At 42.5% G+C, this 25,588-nt stretch overlaps 1 non-coding gene across 1 annotated transcript; it reads right to left on the minus strand.

Annotated features, from left to right (window-relative positions):
* Positions 1 to 20,219: 20,219 nt before the first annotated feature.
* Positions 20,220 to 20,326, minus strand: LOC129677944 (U6 spliceosomal RNA). Its single transcript, XR_008720296.1, has one exon. It is a non-coding gene; the product is annotated as a U6 spliceosomal RNA (small nuclear RNA).
* Between the last annotated feature and the right edge of the window lie 5,262 nt (positions 20,327 to 25,588).

Raw genomic sequence — 25,588 nt, forward strand, 5'->3', positions numbered from 1 at the left:
ACAATTAACCTCATCATTTTTAGGAACTCTTAGTTCACTGTTAAATTCTCATTTGCCTTGCCACTTAGACTTTTTGCATAGATACTCACATACTAAAGTAACCTGTAATTTTCTTTCTGTACTATTTTTGTCAAAATTTACATGATGATTTTATAAAGAGAAAAAAGGCTTCTTTATGCATATTTATAAAGGCATCATGATGATCTGTTTTCTGAATATTTGAAAGCATTAATTCACAAAAACACTGGCCACTAGGACCTCTTAAAGGCATAGTTTTCATAAAACCTGGTCATATAGAGAGAAAACTGATACAGTTTTAACAAATCTCAGTTGGCTACAATTTCCTCAGTGTGGAAACAACCAGAAGTTAGTTAGACAAATGAAAAAAAAAAAAAAAACACAGAGTATGTATAGTCAGTAAACAAAGCAAAGAAATGAGAACATCACTCAGAAGAAAGAGAAGAGCAAAGTTCTGGGCTTCCAGCCCCTTGCCTGCAGCTGCTGGTGGCACTGTGCTTCTCACCACCTCCCAGGCAGGCACGTCTGGAGAGTTTGGGGATGCCTCATTTGTTGGAACCCTTCATTTGTCTGTTAGCCACCTTTCTATGAAAGCCCCAGTGTACCCCTGCAGAGCATCTGTTGTGACTGTCCCTTCACACCAATGGGGAGGTCGTGGCTACTCCACATCCATCTCCTCTGTGAGGCTCCAGGCTCTGGCCCCTCTTTTGTTTTGCAATAGCTGTGATCACAAAAGCCATTATGACTCTTCACATGTTCTCACAGACTTTTTTTTTTTTTTTCAAAAAAAATTGGCAATTCTGGGTTTTTTGTTTTTCCATATGAAGTTGAAAACTGTTCTTTCAACGTCTGTAAAGAATTGTGTGGGTATTTTGATGGGAATTGCATTGAATCTGTAGATTGCTTTTGGAAAGATGGCCATGTTCACTATGTTAATCCTACCTATATTTGAGCACGGGAGATCTTTCCATCTTCTGAGATCTACTTCAATTTCTTTCTTCAGAGACTTGAAGTTTTTTTTCAAGCAGGTCTTTCACTTGCTTGGTTAGAGTTACACCAAGGAACTTTATGTTATTTGTGGCTATTGTGAAGGGTGTAGTTTCCCTGATTTCTTTCTCAGCCCTTTTGTCTTTCATATACAAGAGGGCTACTGATTTTTTTTTAGTTAATTTTGAACTACTTTTATTCTAATCTTGTGTGAGCAAGGATCAGTGTCCTAGAGAAGGGAGCAGAGCCCACTTAGAATTATGAGGACAGTCAGACTTTCAGAGAGAAATGTGTGAACATCAAGGAAGTTCACTTCCTTGATAATGTAGATTTTAAGATTACATTTCTGTGCCCACTTCCTGGGCTTAGCAATGTGTATGACTCTCTATAGAAACATTTTAAAATATGCAATAAAATGAATCTTTTTTGAAAAGGATACAACTATTTTTAAGCAAGAAAATTTTTAGAAGTTATCAAAAATATCACAACCATATGAAATTGTTTATTTAGATGTGAAGAAGATGCTATTTCAATGCATTTAGATAAAGTCAGCATTCAGCCAGTTATTCAGAGACAGGACTGCCAAAGCTCCTTTGCAAATCCCTGAAATGAGCAGTTCTGCAGTTCCCACAGTTCAGAAAGACTCAAAACTCACAGGCTCCTTCACTGCATTCAGACTTTTAGTAATAGTTGGAGGATCGGAGGATAACTGTTATCTCTCTACTGAAGCCAGCTGGATCATTCTCAAATACAGCTGAAAACCAAAAAGAAAATAGTATGTTCATTCCCCACATGAGTGCAGAACTAACTAGGAAGTGTGTGCACACTCAGTCAGACGCTTGACTAGTGAAGCTGGGTCCATCAAATCCCTTTCCCCAAAAAAACAAGAATATGTAATTACGGAGGCAGTGAAAGAAGTGGAGTGTGTGTGTGTGTGTGTGTGTGTGTGTGTGTGTGTGTGTGTGTGTAGGGGTAGGGGCAGGGGCATGAATGAGTCTGTATAAATAAATGGTGTCAGGAACATGTAATTGGATGATGTGAGATACACTATTCTCTGTGAAAGCAAGACACTACAGAAATAAGAGAGGAATGAGCAAGCAGAGCGTATCTCTCACACGTGCCCAGCTCCCTTAACTTCATTCTTCCCTTAGACTCCATGGGATAACTTGTGCTCTCGTCGTATCTTGTTGTGTTCAGTCAACATGAGCTAATCATGTTGATTTACTGAGCAACATATGATGTGAACAACTTTAGGGAGTTGTTATAGAACTGTCACAGTTCTTGGGATCTATAAACCACAATGTGCCAGAGAACATTTTCAGACAGGGTTTCCAACAAGGGCTGTCTTGTTTTAATTAAGAGTTGAAGTGACCTTCAGAAGAGTAACTTGCATATCACTGGCTATACCGAGAAGCCTGTCACTCTTTTCAGCGTTAAAGTCTGTGAAGAGTGAGCTAAGAGCATGGAAATAAGTCTGATGACACAAAATATAAACATGGCGCAAGCATAAGAAAGCAGATGCACACTACATCAGTCTTGTTTGTCAACTGATGGGACTGAGAAGTGTCTGAAAAATTAGTGAGGTGGATTCCAGTTGTGCCTCTGTGTAGTCTCCAGAAATGATTAACTAAAGAAGGAAGATTGCCATAAATGTGGACACTACCCTCCCACAAGCTGAGGGCCCCAATGGACTAAAGCAGAAGAGAAGGAGCCTAACCAGCAAGACAATCTCTCTCCTTCCCCTCTCTTCCCGCACTCTCAACTGATGTGAACTGATCCCCCACCACATTTTTCCCATCATGACAGACCGAGATCTCTTAAGGTGTGAGCCAGAATAAAAAAAATCTTTCCTCCCTAAAGTTGTTCACTTCATATGTTGTCACAGCAACCCAAAGTCTATGGGTTGTGCCAAAATATCATGTTTAAAAAATAAATACGGGGTCAGGAGAGACAGCTCAGCAGCTAAGAGCACTTAATGCTTTTCAAGAGAACCAAACTTTTGTATCATGAGTTCCGCATCCACAGATTCAACCAAAAATTTGGAAATACTCAGAAAAAGAATTGCATCTCTGCTAACATGAAGATTGCTTTCTTGTTGTTATTTCTTTTTTTCGAGACAGGATTCCTCTGTGTATCCCTGGCTATCCTGAAACTTGCTTTGTAGACTAAGCTGACCTTGAACTCTCAGAGATCCACCTGCCTCTTCCTTCCAAGTGATACAATTAAAGGGACACACTACCACTGCCCAGCTTGGTTATTATTTCCTAAATAAAATGCTAACTATTTACATAGCATTTTATTAGATTATTTTATCTAGATATATTGGAATCATGTAATCTCAACATGTAATTGTAACACTTTAGAAGAAGAAACAAGAGGACCATGAGTTTGAGGTCAGCTTCATCTCTATAGTAGTACCCTGTTTCAAAATAACTGAATGAATAAATACGGAAATAGAAAATGTATATAAGCTATATCTAAAAGCTATATCACTTTACATAAGGGGCTTGAGCTTTCATGGATCTGTGCACTTATTCTCAAATGAAGCCCAAACATATGCAAAGATTTTTTTTAAAACCTACTTTATTTGTGGTTTCTTAAGACTCTACCTCCCTTACACCAAGCCTAGGGAGATGTAGGGACAGGGGATGTAGACCTCTTTAGATGTAGTTCCTTAGGGCGATTCCACTCTTTGTTGTCAGACTATCCAGCAGTCCAGCAAACCAGCAAGCCAGTAATTCAGCAATCCAGCAACAGCAAAGCTCCAAAGACAGAGAAAATAAAAGTGATGGCCAATGTCACCACAATCAATATGGAAATTTGGAGAAACAATAAACATCCCCAACATTCTGTATTTTTTATGAGCCCCTGTCACTCATGAGAAATATTTCCCACAGGATTTATAGGTGAAAGTTCATAAACCTCCTCTGTAGAAGCTCCTGTAAACAACTGTGTGGGTTTTCAGAAGGCTTGCGACCTTTAGTTTGTATGCAAGGTTTTTGAGGACAGTCATACAGCTCCCAGTTCTTCCTGTAAATCTCCCAATTACAGGAACACAGCTGCTCCTGACATACCCTATTGGTCTGAGTTAAAGCTCGATTCCTTAAGCTTGTGCTCAGTCTTACAGCAGCCTGACCACAAACACAACCCCACATTCCTTAAGGTGTGAGGCAATAGGGTGTGAGCCCTGGGAAAACTCTACCAAATTTACTTATGCACCTTTAAGACACTGCTTCAGTCCTAAGATTCTCACAGTACAACTTTTTAAATTCCTAACCAAATTAATCAATAGTTCAATATCTACATTTGCATAGGCAGAGACTATTGATAAACCATTAATTACTTTTATTATGTTAAGGATTTTTTAGACAGGGTCTCACTCTGTAGTCCATTGTAATATGAATTATATTGGTAAATTGTCACGTGCTGTTGAGAGCTGACTCTGAGAAGAAGATGCCTTACCTTGTCTCAGACTCAGGCATTCTTATTTCAGATGTCCTCCAAGACTCTGTCCTGGGTCACACTGGCTCCCTGGCTCTCTTAATAGGGAGAAATTAAAACAGTAAACTTCTAATGGCACTACAAACATTGCCCCTTGGGGACAGCTACAGGAGAAGCCATCTCTGTTACAACAGTAACAGAGGCCACTGTTGCGTCTCCTGTGATGCCTAAAGCCACACAGAGGAGGAAGGAGCTGGAAGTCCTCTACACACAGGACCCTCCACTCTAGCAGTTCTGTTTCTGCACCACCCCCGCCAGTTTGTGCTGGATGCTGCAAGTGCCCAATTTGATGATGCTTTCTGTCTGTTCCTCGTGTTTGTTCTTTTACTTTTGCTTAATAGCTCATTCACTGGGAACAGCTGTCCTGTGGACAATGCTCTCTCTCTCACTGGCACTTTCCCATCCTGGCTCGGCAGCCATGTCTTGGGTTTCATCTTGGCTCAGCGATGTATGGCAGGGACTCATCCTATGTTCCTCATGTGGCTGCTGCCTCTGAATATTTCTCTGAGATTAAGCCATTTCTTTTCTGGCCCTTATTCTTGCACATTTGATACAATTGTTCCTTGATCCAGCTCTGTGCTGCCTCAGGCCTGCCTCCCTGTGGAGAGAGTAAGTATAAGGAACACATCTCAGGATGTGTTCACGTTTCATTCCATTTCTCTCACCTCTGTTTATTTGCTTCATGGGTTTCAATCCCTCTCTCTTCTCTTGACTGAATTAGTCATTCTCACTTTTGAAAACTACTTCTTCTCCTCATGACTGAGCACGGGATTTCCATTACTAAGTTTAGTAGGTTTTGCAGAATTGAATGCAGTCTTGGCTAAAGTACTGTTGGTAGCAAGTCGCAGCAAAAATGTCAAAGGAAAACTGTCTACAGAGCTGGAGAGGTGCAGTGCTCCTGGGCAGGTGGATATTAGTTTTCAGCATCAGTTCAACCTCTCTGTACTTGGAAGCTGTCAACACTGATGATCACTGGGGTCTTTTTCTAATTATTCTTTTCTCTCAACAAATATTTATCAGGATTTGTTGAAAAAAAAAAAAAAACAAAATAAAAAGCCTCTGATGAGCCTAAGCACCGATCTGAGGTAATGTAGAGGCTGCAGTAGCTGGGTGTCCTGAGTGAAGTCAAGTCACGATCTCATCCTCTCTTTTGTTCTTGGCCATGGGTTATTTTCTCTAACGTGTTCCCACCTGACGTACTACTCCATAGTGGAAAACAGTGGGGTTAGACAGCCGTAGACCACGACCTTTTGCTGTAGGCTAAAGTGAACCTTTTCTCATTCTAAGTTTATTATCTCTACTATTTTTTATAGTGTCAGAAAGCTGAATAACTAGAAGCTTCACCCTAATATCTGATGATATGAAATATTCAATTGAACACTTATAACAAATGATGACAAGCAAGAAGAAAGCAATGACTACATAAAGTATAAGATACCAGTAAATAGAAGACAAAAAAGAGGAACTAAACATGGAACTGTTGAAATAGAAGAGGAAGTAAGAAGGAGCTGAGAATGTGCAGCTATTTAAAAACATTTCTTCTAAAAATGCATTGCACTGATGTGGGAAGGTAGCCAATAGTTTGGGAACATGAAGCTAAGGACTAGAGCGAACTGGATAATTAACAAAACAGTCAGAAATAATCTTCTGAATGTCTTCTTTTAGCATTCTAGATAAGTGTAGCTCAAACCCATTGCAAGTAAGTCTTTCAGCATCTGCCCTCCATATACCCAAGAATATGGGTTTAAGTTATTCACATGAACCACTGGCCTCAGGATCTACGGCTTCACAGAGTCACTCTGGAGGCACTGATCACTTTCTTTCTTTTATTTTGTTTTTTGTTTGTTTGTTTTGTCTACATTAATTTATTTATTCACTCTACACCCAATTGTAGCTCTGTCCCTCCTCTCCTTCCAGTCCCACCCTCCCTGCCCTTGCCCATTTCCCCCCATTCTTCTCAGAAAAAAAGGAGTCTCCTCATATCAGCCCACCCCAGCACATCAAGGCTCGTCAGGACTGAGTGTATCCTCTTCCACTGAGGCCAGGCAAGGCAGTCCTGCTCAGGAGAAGTGATTCAATAGCAGGCAACAGAGTCCATGTCAGAAACAGCCCCCACTCCACTTGCTAGTGTACCCCCATGAAGATCAAGCTGAGCCCAGACCATGCATGCTCTTTGGTTGGTGCTTCACTCTCTGTGAGCCCCCATGGGCCCAGGTGAGTTGACTCTGTTGGTCTTCTTGTAGAGCTCTTGTCCACTCTTGAGTCCTTCTATCTTTTCCCCAACCCTTCCATGAGGATCCCTGAGCTGTGCCCCAAGTTCAGCTGTTGAGTCTCAGCATATGTCTCATTCCACTGCTGGGTGGAGTTTCTCAGAGGACAGGCCCCTGTCTGCAAGCATAGCAGAATACCATTAATAGGATCAGGGTTGGCTCTCTCCCATGGGGTAGGTCTTAGGTTGGGCCAGTCACTGGTTGGACATTCCCTTAATCGCTGCTGTTCTTCTTGTAGGTAGGGTATATTTTGGCTAGAAGGTTTCATGGGTGTTCCCCTCCCTCTACTAGAAGTCCTGCCTGGCTGGAAGGTGTGAGCACCGTCTTTCAAACTGCATTGTTGCAGTTAATTTCTTATGTTTAATTCTGATTTTGGGATCTTTATTCCAAGCCACAGACAACCAATTGTTATTGTCAATTGTCAATTAGTTACTTCATTCATCTTGTAGATACATGTGCTGTATACATATGTGTACACATATTTATAAGTTAAAAGAACTGATAAGTCAATAGAAAAAACTCAAGCTTCCTCCATTTAACTCAAAAGATGAACATTACCTGTCCCTTCACAAATCTCACATCTTTTTTCATTTAATTAATTAGTTCATTCATTCATTCACTTTACATCCCAATCATAGCCCCTTCCCTTCTCTCCTCCCGGTTCCATCCTCCTTCCCTCTTCCCTAAATCCTCCCTCTCCTCTCCTAGACCTAGGCCCCCTACACATATGTACACAATGGAGAGCTTCGTCTTTGTGTGGATCTCCTAGCAAGGGGAGCGGGGCCTGTCTCTGACAAGGACTCCCTTGCCTGAGTTTCGATCACCTCCCCCTGGCAGGGCGGCCTTGCCAGGCCTTCGTGGTAGAGACTTACATCCTACTGCACTTTCTCTTCACTCAGCCCATTGCCATTGAGTAATTCACCATGCAATGCCTGTGTTTATCATTTCCTTGCTTTTGGTTATAGTTTTAAGAGTATTGTCATATTCTTGTATGCTGTAAGGTTTCATTTTGCCCAGTTCATCTCTTCATAGATGATAGCATGCATTTATAGCATGTGAAATTTGCCTTGGGAGCTTGATATTATTTTTTTGAAACTCACATTGGTGTTTATGGGTGCAGCCCACTGACTTTCACTGTTGTGAAGTATACTGTTTGATGAAAAGCACGTATGTATCTTTTCTATAACTGATGATGTTGAAGTTTTTTATCTCTATGAATATTCATTTCATTTATTTTGGTGCACTTTAAAAAAGATTTGTACTTTCAGGAGATGGTGAATGGCACACAGACATGGGGAATAAACCCAGAGATAGCTGTAGAACAGTCATTGGAAGAGAGGGGTGACAGCAATCTTTCTCTAGCTTCAGTAGCAGAGTTGAACAGGATACTTTGCAAAGCAGAACAGAAGAAGAGGAAGTTCCCAGGACTTTCCAGTTTACTCTATTGTAGAGAGATTAGTCTGTTTTAGAGTGAAGGGTCATGTAACTGGAAATGGCTGGAGCCACTGAAGACAGAAAAAAAATCTGCACCACGCTTTAAATAACAGACATTTAAAAAAGAAGTGTGAAAGAAGAATGTTAGAGAAAAAGCCATGCATGGCAGCTGCACTGGCCCAGAAAAATAAGACACCAAGAAAATGTTTTCTTCTCAGTACATTAACAGGCAAATGAGCTGCCTGGCACCCCAGAAAAAAAAGATGAATGCTGAACTTTCTGGGAACTCCCAAAAAGTATCATGGGGCTTCTCTCTGAAACTTGGCCTGCTACCTCTACCTACAGTCAAAACTGAAATATTTAGTAAGGAAGGTAACTTTTCTGAGCCACAGTGCGGGGTGGAACATAGACCTAGGATCCCCCGACCTCAGAAAGGCCTCCCCTTTTACAACCTGACCAGAAAAAGGTCATCAGGATGCATGGCCAGCACCTGAGTCATTCTGTGAAGGTTTGCCAGGAGCCCTGGAAAGAACGTCGCAGAGGCAAGACTGAATGCCATCAGGCTCTACTTCCTTCATTTTTCTATGTCTCTTGTTTAATACCTAAAGCAAGTTTAGTGGGTCGGCTTTGGTAGACTCTGTTCTCTCTCTCTCCCTCTCCCTCTCTCTCTCTGTTTTTTCTTTGTCCTTTTCTTAGGGTTTCCCAAAGAACACAGGCTGACCTAGAGTTTAAGAGTTTCTTGTTCTAGTCACCAGAAAGCTGGGTTTTTCTCTTTCATCTTCCCTTAGCCAGTGCTACCTCATACTGTTCCCTGTTCTTTTGCCCTCTTCTGTTTACTTTGCCTCATCTATTTCCTTTATCAACCTAATAAGAATCTCTAGTCCAAGGCTCTCAACCTTCCTAGTGCTGCTACCCTTTAACATAGTTCCTCATGTTATGGCGATCCCCCAATCATAAAATTATTTTCATTGTTACCTTATAACTACAATGTTGCTACTATGAGTCGTAATGTGAATATCTGTATTTTCCAATGGTCTTAGGCAACCATCATGATAGGGTCATTCGACCCCCATAGGTTGAGAATTGCTGCTCTAGTCTTAGCTGCTATTTTCATTCCACCCAAGCCCTTAGTAACCACTACCTTAGTAAATATGGTAAACTATCAGCAGGCATTGTAACACACATCCTTAATCCCAGCACTCGGGCTGCAGAGGCAGGAAGAGCTCTGTGTGTTCGAGGCCAGCCTGCTTATCTCAAAACAAAGAAAACAAACAGAGCAGCACCAGCAAGCATCCCAGCGCCAACCAAGGATAGGCACCTGCCTTAGAACCCCTTCCCACTCCCCAAGGTTTATAAGCCCTTGTCCACCTCAAATAAACACATAAATTATTACACTAAATACCATCTAGGAGAGCTATTGGAATGAATATCATCTGAAAGGGCGATAACACTAAAATCGTAAGAGGTTTCTCCATGCCCCTCCCTCCCTCTCAGCTGGACTGAGAAACCACGTCTAAGCTCACTTTAGCAGGTTGTCCACCATATCATAATGCAAAAATCTCTGGTGAGAGAATTGTAAACAGATTCAAAGACTGCTGAGCTCTTATCATTTCAAGAAGAAACTCTGCCTGTGGCATTTTATTTTCCATTTTAAGTTAGCTGTCATGGAAATAAGCACACGTCCAATTCAGCATGAAAATAAAGTTTGAATGAGATGTGTGCACTCCCTTTGACAAGCGCTTCCACCATGTTTGGTCTCAGGGTGATGGCCTGTCTTCAAAAACTAAAGGAAACAAGAGTAATAGATTATAACATAAAATCAAAGGAACTAAAAATCCTTTCCCAGACCAAGTGATTTCAGCAGAAACTAAGGAAGTAGTGCTGTGTTGTCATCAGACAGTCCTGCCAAATTCACAGATAGACAGGGCAAGGCACACATGGCCCCAAACTGGACGGAACTCAGTGCTTCCCTAAGTTATCTTTATCCCTCACTTCCCTAAAGCTCCCTTAAATTATATTCAAAGTCCACAGCTATGCTCAGAGGCCAGCATTTGCTCTGGCATCTGCCACTTCCAATGCTGTAGTGCTGCAGAACTGAAGCACCAAGAGACAGCAGAAAGAAATAACTTAAATTTTAAGATGTGGTTCACTTGAATAACAGAGGTGAAAATACTACAGTGATACCATCAGGTCAACTTGAGTTTGAACATGGGCTGCCAGGGTGTTCAGGCTAAGCCTCAAATCCCCCTGGGTAACTTGACCTGAGCGCTTGGATGTTCTTGTTTAAGTTTTACAAGACTAAGATTTCAATGTAGTTCCTTGAAAATATTTCTTTTTAAAGCTTAGTTTGAACTTCAAGAAATAGGTGCTTCCTTCCTGGGTGTATGCTGAATAGTCACATAGTTATCATGACCAGTTAAAAGGCAGAAGACTAAGTGTCAAGAATTCCTCCCAGTGTAGTACCTCTTCTTGTGCCGTGATGTTCCTGAACGTGATAACACTTTCTTGTGCAGTGTAAGAAAAGTGACGAGAATTAAGGCATTAGATTTTCTCATCACTATGACCAAATACCTGACAAATGCAGTGAAAGGGAGTAAGGATTGCTTTGGCTCACAGTGCAGAGGGCTCGGTTATCGTGCAGGAAAGCCATGGTGGTTGAAGAAACCCAACCTACACAGCAGCAGGCCTCAAAGAAAGGGAGGAGAAGAAGGGCTAGGCTGTAAGCCTCAAGGCCTGGTCTCCATAGCCTATGTCTTCCAGGGTAGGCCCCATGTCTGAAAGATTCCACAACTTCCCAAAACAGCACTGTATGCTGGGGACCAAGTGTTCAAATACATGAGCCAGGACTTGGGGACATCTGACATTCATACCGTAACAGCAGCCAGTGTTTGAATCAGGCCTTTGTCAGAACAAACTTTTTGAACTTTTGTTACACTCTAGATCACCTAAAGAGGGAAAAAAAAAAAAAAAAAGTACCCACCTAACACAGTTATACAGATTTAGATAAGCCATAACAATAAAATTTCAGCCAGTTCCTGGTACAGACAGACTCTTCAATAAATAAACATGAGGGTGCATGATAGAAAGAAATGACACAATAGTATTTGTTAAGTTGACAGGCTCACACACAAGGAGAATGGCCCTGATGTCACTGCCCCAGTAAAAGGGGAGGGAGGCAACCTCTTATTAACTGGGGGAATGTCTTTGCTCAGTTATAAAGCACCAGTTACAATACGATCTATAAGTCAGTTTTCACAACTGCATGTAAAATTCTACCAAGCTGATAAAGGCAACAAGCTTCTTCAAGTGAAAGCTACCCACCAGTTCCTATGCCTGAGCCCTTGCTCTTAAGTCTGCCTACAGTTGCAGATGGAGCCTTGAAAGAAGCAAAGTTCAATACTATTGGAAGATTAGGGGGTCTGAGCAGTTTGCATCTTTGCCCATACATAGAGAGGGCACAGAGGCTTTGTGCAGCCTGTGCACACAGATAAGCACTGGAGGGAAGTTAAACACACAGCTTCCTTCTCCAAGGGAGTGAGCAGCGCAGCAGCTGCTCTTCCTGGAATCCAGAAATGACGAAGTTTTACAACATGATCCTGTGATCCTGTGCTATCTGATGAGACAGGCTCTGCCTGTATCTCCCAGAATTTGTTTTTACTTATCTCAAACTCTTTCCCCCTAAATCTTGAATGTGGCTTTTAGAACATAAACCCATTCTTATGAGTGATGTCACTTGTGCTTTGCAGCAGCAAAAGTGGTTTCCATGTTATCTTAGAGCCAGGCCAAACCTGACACCCATAGGCCCCAGACCCCAAATCTTGAGCACTATCTCTGAGTCAACAAAACTAGCCCTGTGCTAGTCAACTAACCTAGCCCTGCTTTGTGTAAGAATCCAGATATTCTTTGTGAAGAATCTCAATGAAAACATGTCACAAATTGTACACTTGGGGCTGAGTTCACTGTTACCAGAAAACATTTTTTTTTTCCAAAAATTGTGCTGTTTAAATATGGCTACAATAAAAAAGACCTGGGCCAGACCCCACCAGTCCTGGTCCAGCACCAGTTGCAATAAAATCAGGCTAATCAGAGTTTCATTCTGCCCTCACCCTGATTGCTTCCCTGGCAGCTGTAAACCTAGAAAGCAAGGGAATCAGTACATGTGCAAGAAATGACAGCAGGGAAGGCCACGTGAGGACATGGTGGGGAAAAAAGCCTTTGGCAAGCCAGGAAGAGTGCTGTCACCAGAACCCAGGTCATCCAGAGCCCTAACCATGGATGGGCTCCCTGGGCTCAAGAACTATGAAAGAAATTAACACCTTCAAACTACCCTACCTATGATGTTTTAACATGGCAGCTTGAGCTAACAGGGACATTAGTCAACCACTAAAATACTCTTAAAAGAACTAGCTAGAAACCTGAAGAAAGTGGGGATTAATTGTCTTCCTGAGTTCTTTCAATTCTTATGCATAGGGGCTGGACTCTGTAATGCATGCCATGAATGACTTGGTACCCCCAATGTTTCAACAAGTAGTTTGCTGTATAATCAATTATAGTTTGCATCCTCAATACTCAATCCAAAGAGTGCAGGAATACTGAAATATACTCAACTTGGAGCCATTTCTTAACAAGCTAGGTCCTATAGGATTAAATAAATGAAATGAGCTATTGCATGAAAGCCACTAAGAAGCTGGGTTGGTGGTGAATACCTTTATTACAGAACTCATGGGGTATAAGCAGGGAATCTCTGTTCAAGTTCAGACTTCACAGCTACCCTGGTCTACACAGCAAGTTCCAGGACAGCCAGGATTACATAAGAAACATCTAATATGACTTAGTAATTAGTAATCTAATGTTCAGAGAGTGTGTTTGCGCTTGTTTTCTCACCAGTGTGAAATGTGTGGAAAAGTGGCTGGTGGGCCCACTGCCATTTAGTGTGGTCAGTCTCACACTGTGCCAAAGGCTTCAGCAAACTTAAGAATCAGCCTCCCAGACCAGAACCTGGATTCTAGCAGCCCTTTAACTCCATCTCAAAGCTGCACTTCACAGCCACACACAGCTTTCTCTTTTATGTCCTGCTTACTCAAGGTCACCAGTGAGTGTTGGGATTTTGCTTATTTATGACTGAAACCAAGAAGACATTTTCACTTGGCTTTGAGACTGAACATTTCAACTTGATTTTTAAACCCATGGTTGATTATCATCTGGGCACGAAGTTTATTTTTTCTTCTTTTGATCATTGGCCGATGCAGGGAGCATTTCTGATTTTTTTAGTAAAACAGCAGAATTTTTAGGTGCCACCAAGAATGCTCCTGAACAAAAGACATGGCTTCCGCATGACCACCATCTTCCCCAGCAAGGCTGGAGACCTCACTCTCTCCACACTTCTACTCATTCTAATTGCTGGATTGTAGAGCAATTTGATTGGCTAGATTCAGAAGGAAGAAAAAGTGTGTCAGCTCCAACCGCCTCTATCCAGCAGCACCTGTTAGTGTGTCTTGCCGAAAGGCAGAATGCTAAGAAAACAAAACAGTGCTGTTTCTACCGAGGACCGCAAGAGTGCTAGGCAGGGAGAAGGCACAGCGGCTCCTGTTGCTGGACCCCAGCTGCTGCAGACAGAATGTGGCTCAGAAATTAACACCTGATCAAAAACCTTCATCGGCTCCACACGCAGCCCTTCTTGCTGGTATGAGAAGTCTATGAAAACCCTTGGGATAGCACTCAGACCCATGGAATAAATATGATGGGATACGCCTGCTTCTGTGAGCTGTTCAGCCAGCTTGCTTGCACAGGATGAGCCTAATCAGGTGTGAATCAGAGTTCGTTGTAAATGTAGGTGAGGCCTCCTTGTTGAGTCTGTGATGCAGGCCTGTGCCATGAGACACTGAGAACTAGCCGAGGGGCATATGTAGATCATTCAGACTAAGCTTTGTTTGCAGAGCTAGTAGGGACTCCAGGGGCATAAACTTGAAGCTGTGGCTGGGCACGACTTGGGCAAGTTGTTGACACTGGAGTTTCAGAAGACCCACTCCTCAAGCCACTCAAGCCCTTGCTGAGCCCAGACCCCTCCTCACTGTTGCTTCACTTGAAAGAGAGGTAGAGGAAACTTCTGCAGTTGTTTTATGGCAAAATTAAGATTAATCCATATGCAATTCCAAGACCTTCAGTGGATGCCTAAAACTGCAGCTAGTATGTAGACTCCTATTAGTATATTTTTCCTATCAATTCACACCTATGATAAAATTTAACTTACATGTTAGGAGCCATAAAATATTAACAATAATAACTAAACAGATTAATTATAATGTTCTATAACAAAAATCCTAATTTGCTTTGAGGCCGTTGCTAGTGAAAATGAAGACTGCCTGAACACCAGCAGGATGATACTGCAGTGGTTGATGTAAGAGCCGGCGATGACCAGCATGGCTACTCAATGCTGGACGGGCAGGTGGTGTGCACCTGCCCGTTGCTCATCCGTTGTTCCTGGATGCACTGAACAAAGGCTCTTCCTCTCACGAGGAAAGCAGAGGAAGATGGTCCTTAACTTTCAAAGGGAGTGACAAGACAGCTGAACAGAAAGGTGATGCCCTAAGGGGAGGGGAAGCCAAGCTAAACACAGCTGCACGCAGGTGGGTCCTCACCGGAAGCTTAAAAAGTGGAGTTCAAAAGACAGACCAGGGGGCCTGCGTGAAAGAGACTGACAGTCCCACCCTCAGACCCAGCCTGTAGCTCACACAAACCTTCAAATCCAGTAGGTGCTGATGAGATGGTGATTCCTCAACAAAAAGGTCGACTTTGGCCATGAATTCTGTCTTACCGCCTGCTATGACGCAGCGTTCAATGTGGGTGTGACATCTTAAGGGTTAAGATATTGTTAACACTAAACTGACCTGAGGATCTACAATACAGAGCAATCCCCGTGGAGGAGCCTGAATTCACCTGCCAACGCCCCTGCAGAGGGGGTGGGGACTGCGCAGCCCTGGGATGCATTTGGAAGGGCAAAAGGGACGAATGGCTAGAGGCTCACTTCAGGGTGTGAGTGCATGGGGAAGTGCCTCCCTTTAGGTGGTAGACGCAGACCTCCTCAACTGGGAAGAAATGGAGCGTTTGATAGCCTGAGCCGCAAGCCAGGCAGTCAATGAATCACCACTGAAGACAACTCTCTCCCTGCTGTGAGGTTCCCTGCAAAACCTTGTAAGCACGGGAAGCTCCTGTGAGGTACTTTTCCTCCACTCACCCTCCAGCACGGCGACTAAAGTTTAGGGGATTTTGAATGTATGAAAACAGGTCTGACTGTACATATCTGGTTGCTTGGCCAACTCCTAGGGCATTTGAGAGACACACCCCTGCTCCCCAAGTTAGAGCTGTAGGGTTGGAAGGACCCGGCAGACCACAGGCTGCAAAACTAAATGTGGCCAGCAGAGGTCGCGAGAATGCAAAGCAGAGAAGCTACTGCAGGGAGCATCGCTGTGGTGACCAACTGGGAGAATAGAATAGAGGACCCGGAAATAAACCCACATTGCAGTAGCTGCCTCATCTTTGACAAAAGTATGAAAATACATACACTGGAAAAGAAGGCAGCCTCTCCTTTATAACCTTACATGGAAGCCCCTAACAATTTGGAAAGAAATACTTCAAAATATCAGCACAGGAGAGGACTTCATGAAAAGGGCTCAATAGCACAGGAAATAATAATCCACAAATTGACAAATGGGAACATATGAAATTAAAAAGCTTCTGCCCCACAAAGGAACCATCACCAGAGTGAAGACAGCCTTAATGGAGGCCAGCAAAGGAAATATTTGCTAACTGCTTGCATATCAAATAGGGGATTAAAATCTACTGGAATTGCAAAAATTAGACACCAAGAGACAAATCCTCTCAGTCCATGGCAAGATGAACTGACTTGACAGTATCAAAAATAAGAAAGAAATGCAAATAGTTATTGCAAATAACTACTTGAAAATGCTTCCAACAACCAGTGCCACATCGCTGGTATACATCCTGTGTCTGAAGAATGTGGTGTCTTCAACAAGAGGGTCTAACCTTCTGTTCTAGAAGGGAACAAGAACATCAATAACAGCCTTTATTGTTTGGGGCATGATTTGCATTCACTTGACCAACAACTGGAGGAGAGAGTTTCCGTTAAAATCGACTGCCACCACTTTCCTAAACCACTATAATTTCTAACTCCATTCTAAAAACTTATCCTTTTAGCCAGAGAATAATGTGGCTCTGGATGCTGTGCAGTGGTGGCACACATTTTTAATATGAGCACTTGGGAGGAGGAAGCAAATGAGTTTCTAAGTTCAAGGCCAGTCTGATCTACAGAGCAAGTTCCAGGACAGCCAGGGCTACACAGAGAAACCTTGTCTCAAAAAGCAAAAAACAAACAAAGTGTAGTTCTCACCCCTCATTTAAAAAAGTTTCCATTTTTATATTTCCTGCAGTAGGTGGAGACGACTATGGAAATCATAAAATGGTCAAAACCAAAACCATCAGACTGAGAAGTGCCCAACCCTAAACGGTCCATCAACGTAACCCCTAAATCTAAGGCATGGGGACATCACAGAAGATGTGGAAAGACTGTAAAGGCAGAGGGTCAGGATATCTGTGGAGAGATAGTGTCTTAAATATATGAAGGGAAGCTGCACTCATGAAATATGTTACCAAATCAAAGCCATGTTTGCCTAAAAAAGACCAGCACAACGACAACACCAGAGAAGATGCCAACACAGATGGAGGGAATCTCACAGGCCCTGCTCCTGGATAAAAGGCAATCAGTGACAGCTGAGGAAGTAAGAGTCAGCCTTCTCCGGGAACGAGTGCTCTGACAGGTTACCCAGGAACAAGCCGCCAGCCCTGAACACGTGTACAAGAAACACTGAACAGACTCATCAGCTTATGTATCACACGTGTAATAAAGAAGAGGCCATTTAAGAGGAAGTAGGGGTGGAGATACATGAGGAGTTGGAGAGGGGATGGATACTGTACTAATGTATAAAATTCTCAAATAAATAAAAATGTTTTTCATTAAAAAAATAGTACAGTTCTGAGCCTTAAGTGCTCAGCAACTATTTATGTGTTACAAAAGTTTCTCACATAAAGAAATTACAATTTAAGAATAGTCCTTATAAGCAGTTAAAAAATCAAAAGCTCCTGTATGATAAAAGGAAAAAAGGAAGGAAGGAAGGAAGAAAGGAAGGAAGGAAGGAAGGAAGGAAGGAAGGAAGGAAGGAAGGAAGAAAGCATGGAAGGAAGAAAGCATGGAAGGAAGAAAGCATGGAAGGAAGGAAGAGCTGTCAACATGCCTAGCCATCAGGGAAATGTAAATTAGAACTATTTTGAGATTCTTGCTCACACCAATCAGAATAATCATCATCAGAAAAAAACAGGTGTGGATGTGGGGAAAAGGAGTCTCTTACAGGGTTAGAAAATGCAGCAACTAAGATGATAAGGATGGAGTTTAAAAACCTGAAGCCAGAATTATCATATGACACAGCTGTTCATTGTCATTTTACACGCCTGTCATTGAGCCACAGAGGAGCCAGTAGGAGTCTGTACCACAGTGGTGTGTTTCCTCCATCTACCAAGGAGGAGTTCCTGCTTATTCTGAGGACTCATTTTATCTTTTAGCGTCTTCCTTACCATTGGGTCAGTCACCTGTGTTTATTAAAAAAGAATCCTCCAGACAACAAAACTCAACTCAGGTGTTGTGGCTGTCAAGTTAATTATTTTTGCCTTTTCCCGACATCAATTATTTATTTTTAACTGTGCAAAGCCAAGGTCTTCACTGTGCACCCAGTTTATCTCTGGGTATCTTTTGCCTTGGTAACTATTAAAATGCCTTTGATTTTTCTAACAATTGTCAGGCAGATGGCAGAGCTCCTCCAAAATACTAAGTAAAAGGAAGGCAATACGGAGCAAGAAATTGTTGACATGAGTTCTCTGTAATGATACAGTTGGACTATTGGGCTGTATGGTAGTCTTAGTCTCTATAGCAGCTTCACCAGTTTCGATTCCCACCAACAGTTAATACAAGCACCCCTTTCTGCACACCTTACCAGCATTTGAAGTCATTTGTCCTTTTTTATTTTTTAATTTAATTTAATTTATATATTTATTTATCACAATTTATTCACTTTGTATCTCTGCTGCAGCCCCCTCCCTCCTGTCCTCCCAGTCTCACCCACCATCTCTCTTCTCCCCCTATGCCCTTTCCCTAGTGCTCTGATAGGGGAGGTCCTCCTCCCCTTCTATCTGACCCTAGATTATCAGGTCTCATCAAGGCTGTTTGCATCATCTTCCTCTGTGGCTTGGCAAGGCTGCTCCCCCCAGGGGAAGGTGATCAAAGAGCCAGCCACTGAGTTCATGTCAGAGACAGCCCCTGTACCCCTTACAAGGGAACCCACTTGGAAACTGAGCAGCCAATGGGCTTCCTTTGAACAGGGCATCTAGGTCCTCTCCATGCATGGTCCTTAGTTGGAGTATGGGTCTCTGCAGGGGATCCTGGGCACAGGAATTTTGGCTCTGTTGTTTTCCTTATGTAGTTCCTGTCCCCTCCTTTCTTTCTTTCTTTCTTTCTTTCTTTCTTTCTTTCTTTCTTTCTTTCTTTTTTCTTTCTTTTCTTCTTCTTCTTCTTCTTCTTCTTCTTCTTCTTCTTCTTCTTCTTCTCATAACTCAGAGTGTGTTAGTTAGCACAATAAAACACATTGTGCATACACACAATTAGAATCTCAGAAGAAGAATGGGGCAAATGCCTTTTTAAATTTTTATTTTTATTTTCTTTTTTATTTACTTTACACTCCCTCCCTTCTCTCCTCCCAGTCCTGCTCCTTTCTCCCTTCCCTTTCCCCTCTTCCTTTCTCCCCAGAAAAGGGGAGCCCTCTCCCCATCAGCTTTCCCCAGCACATCAAGTCACATCAGGACTGAGCATATCTTCATGCCCTGAGGCCAGACCAGGTAGAGCTGCCAGGGCAAAGTGATCCAAAAGCACGCTAGAAACAGCCCCCACCCCTACTCACCATGCACCTCATATGAAGACCAAGCAGCCCATTGGACACATGTATGCAGGGGCCTATGTCCAGACCATGCATGATCCTTAGTTGATGTCTCAGTCTCTGAAAGTCCCCACGAGACTGGGTTAGTTGTCTCTGTTGGTCTTCTTGTGAGGTTCCTGCTTCCTCCAGGTCCCTCCATCTTTCCAACACTTCCACAGGATTCCTGGAGCTCTGCCCCATGCTTGGCTGCAAGTCCCAGCATCTGTCCTGATCAGCTGCTGGTTGGAGCCTCCCAGATGACAGTCAAGTTAGTCTCCTGTCTGCAAGTGTCATTAATAGTGTGAGGGGCTGGCTCTCTACTGTGGAGTGGGACTCAGGTCAGGCCAATTATTGGTTGGACATTCCCTCAGTCTTTGTTCCCTCTTTACCCCTGTAGGTGGGGTAAGTTTTGGATCAAAGGTTTTGTCATCGGGTTGTTGTTCCCCTCCTTCCACTAGTCCTGCCTGGCTAGGACGTGGTCACTTCTGCCTTCATGGCACCCCTCCCCCATGTTAGGAGTCTCGGCTGGAGCCACACCCATGTCCTCCCAAGAGCCTACTTTGTCATGGGCCTCCAGCGTGAAAAAGAGATGTCCCTCAGTTTCCCTTTTTCCCAGACCCTTTTTTCCTGTCACAGACCTCCCTTAGTTTCCCTTCTTGTTCCCAGACCTCTCACCTCCCACCCCCATTCTCTCTTCACATCTCATCCCCGCTCTTGTTTCTCTCCCCATTCCATCTCCTACCCAGTTTCCTCTCTTCGCCCACTTCTGCTGTCTATTCTATTTCCCTTCTGAGTGACATTCCAGAATCCTCCCTTGGGCTCTCCATGTTACTTAGCTTCTTTGGGTCTGTGGATTGTAGTATGATTATTTTGTACTATAAATCTAATATCCACTTGTAAATGAGCACATACCAATGTGCATATTTCTGGGTCTGGGTTAACTATTTAGGATGATCTTTCCTAGTTCCATCCAAAAAGGATGGAATGCTTCACAAATATGTGTGTCATCCTTGCACAGGGGCCATACTAATCTTCTCTGTATTGTTCCAATTTTAGTACATGTGCTGCTGAAGCAAGCACGGCAAATGCCTTTTTTAATGAGATAAAAGCTGAGAATTTTTTCTGAAAGTGACAAAAAAATGCCAAACTGCAACATTTATTTTGCACTAAGCAGAGCAGTTCACCCCATGTCAGCTCTCTCATTTTCAGGCACACGAAGCCTCAGTCGTCTGTGATCTGCTTCAGTAGTTATCAGGCCCGGTGGTCCTCACTCTCAGAGGTCTGTACTTCCTGAGAATTATGTGGAGAGCATTTTAAAATATCGAAGTCCTCCCTCACAGCCCGAAAGTGTGGGTTAGCTGGCCTGGACACATAGGGAGCTGAGCGTCTGCTATTTTTGAAAAACTCCTGTGATGACTGTAATGTGCAGCTTTGTGAACCATGTGCAGTGGCTGAGTTTGGTACCATGTGAGCTCAACTCTGTGAAAAAAAACTAGAAACCTAGCGTTGTCCCCAAATCAAGCCAAATTCTACACTTGAGACTTCATGCCCCCACAATTACACAGCTGTTATCTGTGCTGCTGTCGTTTGTCAGCAGATGTTGGCTCCTTCTCCCCATCCTTTATCTGACATAGAGTCCAAGAAGGAAAGAGAAGTGAGTCATTTATTAGCTCTGAAAACTCCAGAAATCTGTTGACTGAAGACTTCAACAATGATTCATTTGATATCAAAAGCAAGTTCAGCCTGACATGTTGGTTCTTAGTCTAGGCAGTGCTTTTTTTAAGATTTTAATTAGTGTGTGTCTGAATGTCAGAAAGTCTTTGTCAATCCTGTCATATTAAAATCCAGGTACATTATCATGTTAGTTTGCATGAGCCTTGGGTGTCTCTCCACTGAGTTTTAATGCTTTTCCAAGCAGCATTCCCTTGAACTCTGCTATGATGGACTACTTCATTGCAAGCCAGAGATGACAAACATAAGTGAATATGACCTCAGATCTCTGAAACCATAAATCAAAATAGACTCTTTCTCCTTTAAATGGAGTTTTGCAGGTATTTTGTCCCAGCAAAGAAACACTGATTAACACAGACTAATAAAAAATGTACCTAAAGCAAAATGTGACTGGTTAGACTAGGCTGCTGAGAACAGTGTGGAGATCCTGACAGACACTTCTGTCAGGGGACCTGACACTAGAGGAGGGCATCAAATTTGTAGTTGCCAGAATTAACCGAAATCTTTCTTCCACCATATGTACTTCCTCATGTCTAGAAACTCTTTCCTGATTTACACCACTGTTCAGAGCAGTCAGCTTGATGTGAGCATTGGGGTTGCAGAGCAAGGCTGTCACAGGAAATCTGGGGGCCCCAGGGTCAAAGCCTTTTCTTGTTCTTGTAAGACTAAAACGTTAGGACTGAAATGTCAGCTAGAAATTATCTGTAAGCACATACAAGGAAGAAAACAGAGAAGTTGAGTCCTTCTCTCCTATTGGCTGAGACTACGGGGATGAGACTCTCTTCCAGGACAAGTACCCGAATTCCAAGTGGCTCCCTGAAGGGGCAATGTTCCCCACGCTCCTGTTTGACAGTACAGTCACCTCTCTGGCAAGCTAAACAAACGGGCAGAAAATGCTGCTCATAGTCCCCAAGGATGTTACAGGTGGGAGCCAAACGTTTCCACTGTGTGTTCTCAATGTAGGAAGTCCAGCGGTGGAAGCCTTCAACTAGGGATGTCCTCTAGACAAGGGAGGGGGCAGGGGGCTTTGTAGCCCACACAGATTCACTGAGTCACCTCAAGATATTCAAATAGCAGACTATCATATCACCATGAAAACAGGGCCTGGGAAAGAATCAAATAAGATTCCCTTTAAAGTAACAACAGAAGTATCTTAGAATTGAGATAAGAAGAAAGCTGAAATAATGGAAAACTGTTAGTGGAAATGAACTTATCAAATACCATTTCATTGACTAATGTAAGCATGGTGCCAGGAAAGAATGACTATTTGGTTTTTGTCTTAGGAGAAAACAAATTACAATTTGAAAGGAAAGAAGCATTTCAATATGGGTCTAATTAAAAATTAAAAGTTCAGTAATGAATTATTTTATCTTATTACCCAAAGACATAGGCTGTAAAACTGAGTGAAGCCAAGTGAAATTCTTCCTTTGGCTCATATGGAGTCTTCTTTTTCATTGTTTTGTTTAGTTTTAAGGCAGGGTTTCACTGGGTAATCCAAGGTAGCCTTGAACTCATGATCTTCCTGTCTCAGTCTCCTGAATACTGTGATTACAGGTTAGCTGCCAGTGTGTGTGGCAAGTCTTAGCAATTCTACTTGGCCAAGGGACTACACTAGGATCCACTTTAGATCACTGATGACAAATTTGAAAATGCCATCACAAGTTTTTCTGGGTCAGAAATTGGTCATACAAAATTTCCCGTTTTTCAATCTAAGTAAAAATTGGAAGGAAAGAAGATAGTGTGAGAAAGAGAGAATGAAAAACAAAGGGACAGAGAGTAAGACAATGAATAAAGGATGGAACTTAGACTAAAGTAGACTAGGGAAGAGTTTCTAGGTACATTCTAATTCTCGAGGCCAGAGTGTATGTAGCTCAGTGTGGTGGATGCCTTAGCTCTGAATTTAGTCCCTAGCACCACCAAAAAAGAAAAGATGAGGAGAAAGAGGGAGAGGAAGGAAATGGGGTGAGGAAGATGCAAAGAAGAGAAGGAAACAAACAAACAAACAAAAACCAATTTTCACAGCTGTATGAAGATATGGATGACAGCTAGGAAGCTGCACATATTCCAAATGTGTGATTTGATCATTGTGACACACATGTCCACTGGAGCCATCACTGAACACAAGCTCACCACTTCTGTCTCTTCCTGACCCCTTCACAGCCCTTCCTGTTTCCCCACAGAATGAGGTTGAGTTTTAAGAATTTTATATAATCACATAATATCACACATTGAGTTCTGTTTTATAGTCTGGCACCTTTCAGCATAATATATATATATTCATGTATCAGTAGCTTTTCCTCTTTGGTACAGACATGTCTCCACACGGATATGCCAAAGGCTTTCCAAACTTGTCCTTCCTGGTGATTGTCAGCCATCCTACCAGAGCATTTTGTCAGGATTCAGCCTTATCATCCCCCACTCCTGCTCTGCTTATGTCCAGTTATCATAAACTCCTGCCAACGGAGCCTGCAAATATCTTCCTGATGGATCCTTTCTTAGCATTTCCATGGCTACCAAACAAACAAAGCCATTATAATGTCTTTCTCAATTTTCTTGGAAATCTTCTTGTGTCCATTCATTCTTCTCTTCATCTTTGCAATCCCCATGGTAAAGCCCAGATGATTTCTTTCTAAACACAATTCCTCTAGTCTACAGCTTCAAGTCTTATTTAATATATTTTGGTTGGCTTTAGGATTTGAAGACAAATCTTTGACTTGTCTGACTTGACTGGTTCCTGCTGACCTTTCTATGGAGACTGGCCTCTGGCTTAGTAATAGAGCAGCTCATGGTTTTAATCCCTCTGGCCTTCCCCCATCTCCACACAGAGCCCTTCAGCAAATCACCATTTCTACTGTTAGATGCTAGTCAGAGCTACCACTATTTTTGTATTAACAACATTTATTTTTCTCTTTGGGGAAAAAAAAAACCTTTTTAAGCACTGGAGGCTACTCTTGAACTTACAGCCTTCCTCCTGTAACCTCCCAAGGGCTAGGAATAAGGGCTTGAGCCACACACTGGGTTCAGCTACCACCATTTTCAACCATTTCATCTGAACTGTTGACACAAACCAATTTGGAGAAATTTAATTCAAATTCATTCATATTCTTCTCTCCCTTCTTCCTCTCTTCTATCTCTCTCCACTTTCTCCCATTCAACAGTTTTTCCAAGTATTCATTAGCCTTATATCGGCTTCTAGCACAAATCAAAACATGTACCTGGTTGCTATATCCTATCTACTAGCTGTCCATTGCAATCACAATACAACTCAGTCTTCTGCACTGACCGTGGGTCTTGCTTGATCTGGCTCCTGCTTGCTCTTCAGTCCTTCTCCTCTGCCACTGTCAGCCTCTTTCACCCTGCTCCAGTCCTGGCATCTTCCTAACCTTCTGCTCTTGATTCATCACATCCCATTGACCTCTTGGAATGCTTTTCCAGCTTCTGAATGGCTGGTCCTTATCATCTCGTTGTCTATAAGGACTTTTTGACCACTTTTCCTCTTCCAGAAGAACCACTCTCCAGTCTGTTGCTTGATTTTGTGTGCTGTTCCTCTCAATGGCTTCTCACCCCACTTACAGCAGTCTCTCCGATAGACAGCCTGCAGGGCAACACACCACCTGGCCACCACCTGGCCACCACCTGGCCATCTTTTCCTCTGTAATCTCATCTCCTTTCTGATCAGACCATACTATTACTAGTTTCCTTGATGTTTTTCCAGTATCTCAAGGGCTGTCCTAACTGAAGACTTTTAGGGGTGTCAACCCTTCTCTCTAGAATATACTCAGGTAAAACTCTAACATCATTTGATCCCTCCTATCATTTAGATTTGGCTGAAGTGTTGGTCATAAGGTAGATCTTTTTCCACAATGTCAATTAATATAGAAACCTTATCAACACAACCACTATTCTCTACCTTCAACTTTTATTCTTCTCAAAACCCATTACTCAGCATGTTAACTCAGTATTGACTGTTCTCTGCCACTTGGCCATTTAGCAGAGCAGCAGTTGTTTTTATCACTGCTGTTTACATTATTCTTAGACAACCAATATACAATTTCCCACTGAATAGAGGCACTATCTGAAATTAGTTTATGCATCTAATTTATGTCTTCATGTCTCTACCACTTTAAACTACAGCAAATCCTTAGAGACACAGCTGTGTAGAGAAAGAGAGATTAATTCAACTACCATTTAAAATCATAACTGGGGGCTGGAGAGATGGCTCAGTGGATAAGAGCACTGTCTGCTTTTCTAGAGGTCCTGAGTTCAATTCCCTGAGACCCACATGGTGTCTCACAATCATCTATAATGTGATCTGATGCCCTCTTCTGGCACGCAGGTGTACATACAGATAGAGCACTCATACATAAAATAAATCTTAAAAAAAAAAAACTTTTAAAATCATAACTGATTTTAGTGTCTGTATTTTCATATCTCCCCAAACAGCTTCTCTAAGGAGAAGTGCGTCTTAGTCAAGCCTATGTTGTACAAACTGTGAACAAACAGAAACAAGAACAAAAATAGAAAGCTGGGCATGGCGGCAGCTTCTCAAGAGGTAGAGGCCGGAGAATCTCTGTGCTCAAAGTCAGATGGATCTACATTGTGAATTCCAGG

Source organism: Psammomys obesus, unplaced genomic scaffold, assembly GCF_907164565.1.
Source record: "Psammomys obesus unplaced genomic scaffold, mPsaObe1.curated_primary_1811, whole genome shotgun sequence".
Lineage (NCBI taxonomy): Eukaryota > Metazoa > Chordata > Mammalia > Rodentia > Muridae > Psammomys > Psammomys obesus.